Source organism: Rhinoraja longicauda, chromosome 8 (assembly GCF_053455715.1).
Source record: "Rhinoraja longicauda isolate Sanriku21f chromosome 8, sRhiLon1.1, whole genome shotgun sequence".
In the NCBI taxonomy this organism is placed as follows: domain Eukaryota; kingdom Metazoa; phylum Chordata; class Chondrichthyes; order Rajiformes; family Arhynchobatidae; genus Rhinoraja; species Rhinoraja longicauda.
In genome coordinates, this window is record NC_135960.1 from 48,893,557 (window position 1) to 48,903,968 (window position 10,412).

Below are 10,412 nucleotides of genomic sequence, written 5' to 3' on the forward strand. Positions count from 1 at the left end.
ATTCATCATTGCTGCACCACACAGCATAATGGGAGAATTAGTTTGTTGGAAGTCAATCATCTACGCTCCAGGATGTCATTGCTCAAGGCACAGACCCCACCTGGCCATCATTAGTTACTTCAAAGCTTTTCACTGTACCTCAGTACACTCGACAATAAACTAAGCTAAACTAACTAATCATGACTTTCCCTCCAAACCAGGATCAGAATGCATCAGACCAAGTACAATTGTGGGCTGATCAACAGAAAGCCATGTCCAAACTGCATATGTTTCAGACAATGACACAAAACACAAAGTGCTGGAAGAACTCAGTGGGTCAGGCAACCTCTGTGAAGAAAATGGACAGGTGATGTCTTGGGGCAGGACCCTTCCTCAGACGTAGCATCCAAGGAACATTGCCTGTCTGTTCCCTCAACATTCCCTCAGGCAATGTTGCCTGACCCGTTGAGTTCCTTCAGAACGTTGTCATTTTGCTCAATATACCAACATCTGAGATTCCCTGCATCTCCATTTTCAGAGAATGACTGTCTCCAAACTTTGATGCAAACCATCAACCACTGAAGTTCTGTCACAGCCATTGGTGGACCTGAATCTCCCACCATCTACATTCAAGGAGATGCAAGATTCTGAAGAAGGGTCACGACCCAGAATGTCACCTATCCATGTTCTCCAAAGATGTCGCCTGACTCGCTGAGTTACTCCAGAACTTTGTGTCTTTTTTTAAAAACCTGTCTAAATGTTTCTTAAACATTGTGATAGTATCTGCCTCAACTACCTCTTCCGGGAACTCATTCCATATACCTAACACCATTTGTGTAAAAAGGTAGCCCCTCCGGTTCCTATGAAATCTTAGATTAGATGTACAGGTTTGTAGGTTAATTGACACCTGTATGAGATAGGATACATGTTGGGATGGGGATATGGGATAGGGACTAGTGTAGATGGGGTGAGTTGGTCAGCATGGGCAGGTTGGGCCAAAGGGCCTGTTTCCACGTTGTATAACTCTATGACTCTAAACTGAAGTAATTCTATGGGGATATCTTCACCAGAAGGACGGAGCGTGTGGAGTGTGCAATAGCATTTAAGAGACTTTTGGATCGGCACATGGGTATGCAGGGACTGGAGGGATATGGATTATTCACAGGCAGATAACAGTTGGTCTTGGCGTCACGCTCTGTACAAACACGTCTTTGGAGTGTGGGAGGAAACCGAAGATCTCGGAGAAAACCCACACGGTCACGGGGAGAACATACAACCTCCCTACAGACAGCACCAGTAGTTGGGATTGAACCCGAGTCTCCGGCACTGTAAGTGCTGTAAAGCAGCAACTCTACCACTGCGCCACCATGCCGCCCTATCTATCTAATCTATCTTTTCCTCTCAACCCCATTCTCCTGCCTTCTCCCCGTCCTTTGCCACCTGCACTAATCAAGAACCTATCAATCTCCGCGTTAAAAATCCCCAAAGACTTGGCCACCATTACCATCTGTGGCAATGAATTCCAGGGATTCACCAAAATAATTCTCTTGGTCAAATAATGCTCAAAAATAATTCTGACAACCCAGAACAAAATTTCACAATCTTCAACAAATAATGGGGTTTCTGAAAAAATGTAACAGGAAGGCCATTTGTGAACAAGAAACGAAAGGGTTCATTTACAGTCATTGAGGTATACAGCCCTTCGGCCCAACTTGCCCATGACAACAAAGATGCCCCATCTACACTGGTCACACCTGCCTGCATTCGGCCCATATCTCTCTTAATCTTTCCTATCCATGTACCTGTCTAAGCATCTTCTAAATGTTGTTACAGTAACTGCCTCAACTACCTCCTCTGGCTGTTCATTCCATGTACCCACCACCCTCTATGTAACATATAAACAGGCAGCAATGAGCACAAAACTACATTGTGTTTATATTTGAGCTTCAGATTTGTAAGCAAGTGAGTTTTAGTACGAGTGCTCATGAATATAAAGCAATCCAGCTGTAAACTAAATAACAAACTGAAGTGGGTATTAAGCAAAAGCTGTTAACTTGCTATTACATCAGAAAATGCATTGAGCCAAGTTGTTCATTTCCTTGCATTATACAGTGAAAAACAATCAATCATCATCACCATATCATCATCATCATATATATACAGCCGGAAACAGGCCTTTTCGGCCCACCAAGTCCGTGCCGCCCAGCGATCCCCGTACATTAACACTATCCTACACCCACTAGGTTTGTTTATTAATGTCAGCAGATTATAAATGCTGATTATTGACTGGAAAGTCCTGGAAACTGGTGAGGTTATTTGGACAGTAATGTTGGTACAACATTAAAAATTCTTATCCAAAGTAACGTGTTCCTTTTATTCCAAATAAATATTTATTGAGAATATTGTATGCTCGGCGCAGAAATGTGGGCCGAAGGGCCTAGTCTTGTGCCCCACCGTTCTATAATTTGGAAATATGATACACCAAATTATATTCCTGAACATTTAAAGTGAAGGCGGGTGTTTCATGTATCTGATGGCCATTAGGAAACAGATTAGGACACATACTTTTGGATAAGTAAACACAAGCTCAGTTATGGAATAAATGGACGTATCAACCATGAGCACAAGCATGTTGTGTATGGTTTGTAAAACAAATTTCCAATTATAAACAACACCAGTGAAAGGACTGCTCTGCTTTGTAAGTATAAAGTGTGAACTATATTCAATATTATTGGAGGTACATTGCTTAAGGGTTATATTTCTCAATTACTTCTTGTTTTTAACTGTTATATGATCCTTGACGAGAGAGAGAGCTGTGGAAACTTGTTGGGGCGTAATTGTTTGTAATTGTGTAGCTTTCATTATTAGAGAGCTTATTAACAGGTAGCAACAGGTATTCTTCAGCCATTACTCTGCATGTACGAGTGCCAGAGAGAAAGCATTAATTCAAACATGCCTCGGGCAGTCACAAATATTGATTTAAGGGACCAAGGAGAATTTTTTGGGCTGTGGCACGTGATGCTGGTGTTGTACCCCATGCCTTTCATCTACTGTGATTCAAGGTCGATGCAAGTGCTGTTCTAGAACAAAATACATAAAGTGTTGGAGTAACTCAGCGGATCAAGCAGCATCTCTGGAGAACATAGATAGATCACGTTGGATCATTTAAGACGTCTTGGAGACATGATTCTTAGGCTGGAGATTCTAGATGATATAAAGCTTCTGTGCTTTAATGGTGGATGGGTTAGTTTGGGTTTTCGCTGAGTACCGCATGGGTTTTCTCCGGGTGTTCCAGTTTACTCCCACTCTCCAGAGACATACAGGTTTGTAGGTTAATTGGCTTCTGTGAATTGTTAATTGTCCCTGGTGTGTAGGATAGTGCTAGTGCTCAGGACGATTGCTGGTTAAAGTGCAGACTCAATGGGCTAAAGAGCTTGTTTCCACACTGTATCACTAAGGTCTAAACTGGTTTTCATGCAAGTCTGAAAAGAAAAGGCAAAAAGTTGGCTATTTAAAGACCATTCCAACATCTGTGGTTCCTTGCATCTCCATTCTCAGAGAATTACTGTTCCAAACTTTGAGGCTAACTTGCAACCACGGAGGTTCTGTCACACCCAATAGTACACCTGAATCTCCCACCATCTACATTCAAGGTGATACAAGAGTCTGAAGAAGCATCCCAACCCAAAAAGTCACCTATCTATGTTCTCCAGAGATGCTGCATGACCCCCCCTCCAGTTACTCCAGCATTTTGTGTTACTCCAGCATTTGTTGTCTATCAATGATTCAGGGTGCTCTCAATACAGCCACTCAGGGGCAATGATGTGACCCACCAGTTTAGTTTATTATTGTCACGTGTACCGAGGTACAGTGAAAAGCTTTTTGTTGCGTACTATCTAGTCAGCAAGAAGACTATACATGATGACAACAAGCCGTTCAATGTACAGAGACAGGATAAAGGGTATAATATTTAGTGCAAGATAAAGTCCGATAAAGTCCAATTAAAGATAGTTTGAAGGTGTCTAATGAGGTAGAATGGAGGTCAGGACCACTCTCTGGTTGGTGAGAGGACCGTTCAGTCCGTACCGACCGACGATCACCCCATATACTAACACCATCCTACACACTAGATCACAGGAAGAACATACAAAATCCATACAGACAGCACCCATAATCATGATCGAACCCAGGTCTCTAGTGTTATAAGGCAGCAACAAGAGTGAGGTGATTTCTTAGACACAAAACAGATCCATGCCCAATCCACATGTTATTAGTTTATGTTGGGATATTACACTGAAAAGTATTCTCAATATACCATTGGTGATTGCACCATTGAACTGAGACAGATTATTGAGTGATTAAAAAGCTTGAATTAAAGCAGTGTATGGAATTTTTTTATTGGCCAAAGATCTTAGGACAATTGATTATGTTAAAAGAGCCACCACATCTGCCAAGGCCTGCTGGATCTCCCTGTGGCTAACCATTTTAACTCCCCTTCCCGTTCCTACATTGAATTGGGTCGCCTCCATTACCTGTCCATAGACAGTTACATGGACAGGAAAGGTTTAGAGTGATATGGGCCAAATGCGGGCAGGTAGGACTCGTGTAGATGGGGCATCTTGGTCAGCGTGGACATCTGTGACCCGTGACTCTCCATGATTTTGAGGCCACACGCAAACTGTAGTTACAGCTACATTAGATTTCACTTGGATAGCTTCCAACCCAACGGTATGTACATTGAATTCTCCAATTTTAGGTAACGGCCCTCTCTTCTTTTTCTCCCTTCCCCCCATCCCCTTCCACCAATATCCCTCCCTCTGATTTCACATTTCATACATTTTATTTCCTTATCTGACACCTTCTTATCTCCTTTTCATCTCTGGCCTTTGTCCATGAATCTGCCACTGAAAAACAGCCTCTCAACAGTATCCACCTATCAATGCCAGGCTTTGTCCCACTCCTCTTTCCCAGCTTTCTTCCCCCTATTGCAATCAACCTGAAGAAGGGTCTGGAGGCAAAATGCTGCCTGATTTGGAGTTACACCAGCACTCCAAATTTTTTACCCACCAATTTTGTTACCAAACTGACTTCCAGTCATTTGTTTAAAAATGTAGGAAACTAGTTAGCCATACCAACCAACATTTCCACAGTTAGGAACCATGTAGCAACAACAATCTAATCACTGAAACTTTTAAAACTTCTTGTTCACAGTTGTACATCAACAAACAATGCTCTACCCTTCTCCTGCCACTTGCCAAATTTATGCCAACAGCGAGAATGAGATGTCTGATTGTAATTGAGAAAAGAACGTGTTCTGTTGGAGAGGTAGAGCAAAGATTTGATTACAGTGTGCTCAATGGTGAAACAGAATAAATCTTGCAGTGATGCACTGAGCACAGGAAGGTGCAGTGAAGGATCTGACTCAAACACATGATCTCAACCCTTCTGTCAGACAACCCACCAAGAGACAATTCCTTCTCCCTCAGTAGGGAAACATAGAAAATAGGTGCTGGAGTAGGCCATTCGGCCCATCGAGCCCATTCAATATGATCATAGCTGATCATCCAGCTCAGTAACCTGTACCTGCCTTCTCTCCATACCCCCTGATCCCTTTAGCCATAAGGGCCACACCTAACTCCCTCTTAAATATAGCTAATGAACTGGCCTCAACTACCTTCTGTGGCAGAGAATTCCACAGACTCACCACTCTCTGTGTGAAGAAATGTTTTCTCATCTCGGTCCTAAAAGACTTCCCCCTTATCCTTAAGCTGTGACCCCTGGTTCTGGACTTCCCCAACATCGGGAACAATCTTCCCGCATCTAGCCTCTCCAACCTCTTAAGAATTTTATATGTTTCAATAAGATCCCCCCTCAGTCTTCTAAGTTCCAGCGAGTATAAGCCTAGTCTATCCAGTCTTTCTTCATATGAAAGTCCTGCCATCCCAGGGATCAATCTGGTGAACCTTCTCTGTACTCCCTCTAAGGCTAGAATGTCTTTCCTCAGATTAGGAGACCAAAACCATACACAATACTCCAGGTGCGGTCTCACCAAGGCCCTGTACAACTGCAGCAGAACCTCCCTGCTCCTATACTCAAATCCTCTTGCTATGAATGCTAACATACCATTCGCTTTCTTCACTGCCTGCTGCACCTGCACGCTTGCTTTCAATGACTGGTGCACCATGACACCCAGGTCACGTTGCATCTCCCCTTTTCCTAATTGGCCACCATTCAGGTAATACTCTGCTTTCCTGTTCTTGCCGCCAAAGTGAATAACCTCACATTTATCCACATTATATTGCATCTGCCATGCATTTGCCCACTCTCCTAATCTATCCAAGTCACTCTGCAGCCTCCTAGCATCCTCCTCGCAGCTAACACTGCCACTCAGCTTCGTGTCATCCGCAAACTTAGAGATGTTGCATTCAATTCCTTCGTCCAAATCATTAATATATATTGTAAATAACTGGGGTCCCAGCACTGAGCCTTGCGGTACCCCACTAGTCACTGCCTGCCATTCCGAAAAGGACCCGTTTATTCCTACTCTTTGCTTCCTGTCCGCCAACCAATTCTCTATCCACCTCAACACTGAACCCCCATTACCGTGTGCTTTAAGTTTGTACCCCAATCTCCTATGTGGGACCTTGTCGAAGGCCTTCTGAAAGTCCAGATATAACACATCGACTGGTTCTCCCTTATCCACTCTACTGGTTACACCGTCAGATGTTCACTCTATCTTGGATTACTCAGAAGTTCATTGAAAGACCAAGGAACTGCACAATGCCCCTCTCTCCAGAACTTAAGACCACAGGACCACAAGCCAAATGAGCAGAATTAGCCCCCCACCCTAATTGTTTTACCATTCCATTGTTCGCATCTTTGAATCCCTGTAATTAGCACATCTTCCCCAGCCAACAATGGACCATTATAGACTCCACCCTTCCCTAAGTCATCTGTTTTGTTCCGGCCTTTTCTATCTTTCAGTCTGAAGAATAATATTTTTTTATTTGTCATACGCAGGTTGGCACAGGGTCAATTGTACAATTAAATGTATTTGACAAGACAACGGGTCATCTCAGCAGTAATATTCCAAGGGTAAATAAGATGAATAAATTACATTAGTATGGTAAAAAGACAATATTAAAGATAGTTAAAAAGACAATATTTTAAAATAATCAACATATATGATTTGAAAGGGTTCTGACCCGAAATGTCACGTATTCCTTTTCGCCAGAGATGTTGCATGACCCGCTAAGTTACTCCAGCATTTTGCGCCTATCTTCAGAATTAGGCCAGTCCATCGAGTCACCCATTCAATCATGGATGATCTATTTTTCCCTCTCAACCTCATTCTTCTGCCTTCTCCCCAGAAGCTATGACACCCTTACTAAATAAAGAACTTATCAATCTCCGCTTTAAAAATACCCAATGTTTTGCTTTCCACAGGCGACTGTGGCAATGAATTCCACAGATTCACCACACTCTGGCTAAAGAAATTCTCCTCACCCGCATTCTAAAGGTACAACTTTTTATTCTGAGGTGATGCCCTCTGGTTCTAGACTCTCCCATTACTGGAAATATCCTCTCCACATCCACCCTCTCCAAGCCTTTCATTATCCAGTAAGCTTCAATGAGATCCCCCCCCATCCTTCTAAACTCCAGCTATTACAGGCCCAGAGCTATCAAACACTCCTCATAAATTAACCCAATCATCCCCAGGATCATTTTCATAAACCTCCCCTGGATCCTCTCCAATGCCAGCACATCCTTCCTCAGAACTGCTCACAATACTTCAAAAGTGGTCTGACCAGCGCTTTATAAAACCTCAACATTAAACCCTTGCATGATTTCCTCTCAAAATGATTGCTAGTAAGGGGTTAACGGAATAAAGTTGCCAAAAGTATTTTTTAAATAGATCAAAAGTGCAAACAATTTGAAAAAAAAAATCAAAACCCCGTCACCTTAACTTTCCATTTTAATTGCTTACTAGACAATGTGGACCTGTTGGGCCCAAACCTCTCCTGCATTGGTGCAGCACCCTGTCGTCCCCTCCCTCCCCTCTCTCCTCAACCCTCTCTCCCCTCTCTCCTCAACCCCCCCCCCCCCTCCCCTCTCCCCCACTCCCCCCTTCCTGCTCCCCTCCTTTTAAACTTTAAAATGTAAATAATTTTAAATATATAACACCGATTTCAATAAAACTACTTGCATTATCACTAAAGTGACAATGGTGAGTAAGGTGGGCCTAAAATTATCGCGCTATCGTGTTCCGTTTTGGCTGAAGTTCAGTCACAAACAAGATAACAAACGAGAGTTTTAGTATGTAGATAGCAACCGAGAGCTTGTTCTCTTCAACATTTAACGATACAATGCATTATCTTGCTGAAGGCGCTCAATGTTCAAAGTCTTAATTAAACTTGTAAATACCAAAGTGGCATTAACCACTAACACAGAAAGAGGAAGAGAACTTTGTACAGTCCACTCAAAAATACTGAATGCGCCCTCTGCACATGTAATATTGTCATTCCACACGTGGGGAATAGGATAAATTCCATCAGAGATTTTTATTCATCCAGCTCACACTTCTACGTGGTACTTGAAGTAAACACACCAGAGCAACAAGAGTGAGGGTTTATGTTTCCATGTATTGTTTTTTTTAATTAAAACTTATTGCGAGAGGAGTATTACATTACTTCATGCTCCATTCAAAACTGTTTCAAAAGACATGCCCAGCAGACATATCAAGGTTGCTGACTACCACGTATCATTGCAAGCATACAAAGATGTACATGGTGAAAAAGCACGTGTACTGTATTATCTTGGCATGGTATGCAAGACTTTTTTTGCTCTTTTATCTCCACCAACAAAATGTTGACAAATGTGCTTTTAATAATGACTGTCTCCTTTCATCAGTGCAAGCAAAGGAGAAAGGAAAGCAGCCAACATAATCAAGGACCACTCCACCCCGTCATTCTCTTTACTCCCCACTGCCTTGGAACAGAAGGTACAAAGCTTGAATGCACTTACCACCAGATTCAAGAAAAGCTTCTTCCCTACTGTTATCAGACTCTTGAACAGACCTCGTGGGCTAAAATTGAATTCCCATTCTTCCAATCTACCTGGTTGATACCCTTGCAGTTAAAAAAAATTGTACTCTGTAACAGTATATTCTACACACTGTTTATTTTCTCTTTTGGTCTACCTGTTGTACTCGTGATTTTCTTGGATAACACGCAAAACATGTTTTTCACTGTACAGAAAACTAGTAACTCAGCGGGTCAGGCAGCATCTCCCCAGGGAATAATGGACAGGCGACGTTCCAGTTGAGACCAAACACTTTTTTTGGTGACAAACTGTTTCCAGTTGTTTCCAGCCTCTGCAGTTCCTCTTGCCTCCTGTTTTCATTGTATCTCGTTTCGCGTGACTATAATAAACCAATGCCAATAAACACAATACCCAAAATGGCACAGATTTTGTTTGTTAAAACCTTGAACGTAATCAGATTTTTTCAATTAAAAAAATTGTTTACATGGATGTCTTAAATAAATGCAAACTTCGCTTTCCGTGAGAAAGGAGCCTTGGTAGAAATCGGCAGCTTTCAGCAAGACTGCCGGGTGCTGCCACAACGCTCCGTAGAAACACTGACCTTTCAGCAAGAAGACTCCCTCCCGGGCGGGGAAGTTAAAGACTCTGCTCGCCGCCTCTCTGCGGAACTGCGCCGGCTGAGACTCACACGCTGAGCATGGCCACAGAGCCAGCGGCGACCCACTCACTGTAACTCCCTCCTGCCCACACAGCCACTCTGCTCGAAATCCCCCCAGTGGAACCAAGGTGCGACTGTGTGCTGCGGGTGGTAGGAACAGGTTAGCTGTGTCCAGAAACAGACGGAACGCGAACTCCTGCCCCCCACTGCCAGCGCTGGGACTCTGCTGCAATCTAAATATTCAGGCTAATCCCCTTCGCCACTGTCTCTGAAACCTCAGCCGTCCTGCTGCCTCGGGCAATCCCAGGTAAATGTCAGGCACACCAGGAGATTCGTCTCTGAGATGAATTGAAAGAATACACCCTCTATTAAAAAAATAAAATAAATAAATACACCCTCTATCTATTTGGTAATCAAAATTAAACTTAGGAATATGAAAAAAGTTACTTATTGAAGGTTAAGTCGTTGAGAGTGTTGCACTTACTGAAGGAGCGGCTGCCAGTGCCAGTGGGGAACCCGCGTCCTCTGCGCGTTAAGTCGGGAGTTTCAACGCGATTTACCAAACAAACCCAAAGTGTTCCTGGAGTCCAATTGCGATACGAAGAGGGATCACGGGTGCCGTGATATATGGCCCTCAAAACATTTCTGGCCGCATTCACAGTTTTAGCCAGTCAGCCTTATAAGGCAATGTGCTCATCTTTCTGTGGAAAGCGATGGACTTTCAGGGGAAAAA

General features: G+C 43.1%; 1 protein-coding gene across 1 annotated transcript in view; it reads right to left on the reverse strand.

Annotated features, from left to right (window-relative positions):
* The window catches only part of LOC144595939 (myosin light chain kinase, smooth muscle-like), a 237,239-nt gene extending 227,374 nt beyond the window's left edge, over positions 1-9,865 (reverse strand). The window contains exon 1 of the mRNA XM_078403888.1: positions 9,623-9,865. The gene's annotated coding sequence lies outside the window, so the exon portion shown is untranslated. The remainder of the gene's footprint in view (positions 1-9,622) is intronic.
* Positions 9,866-10,412: the final 547 nt, after the last annotated feature.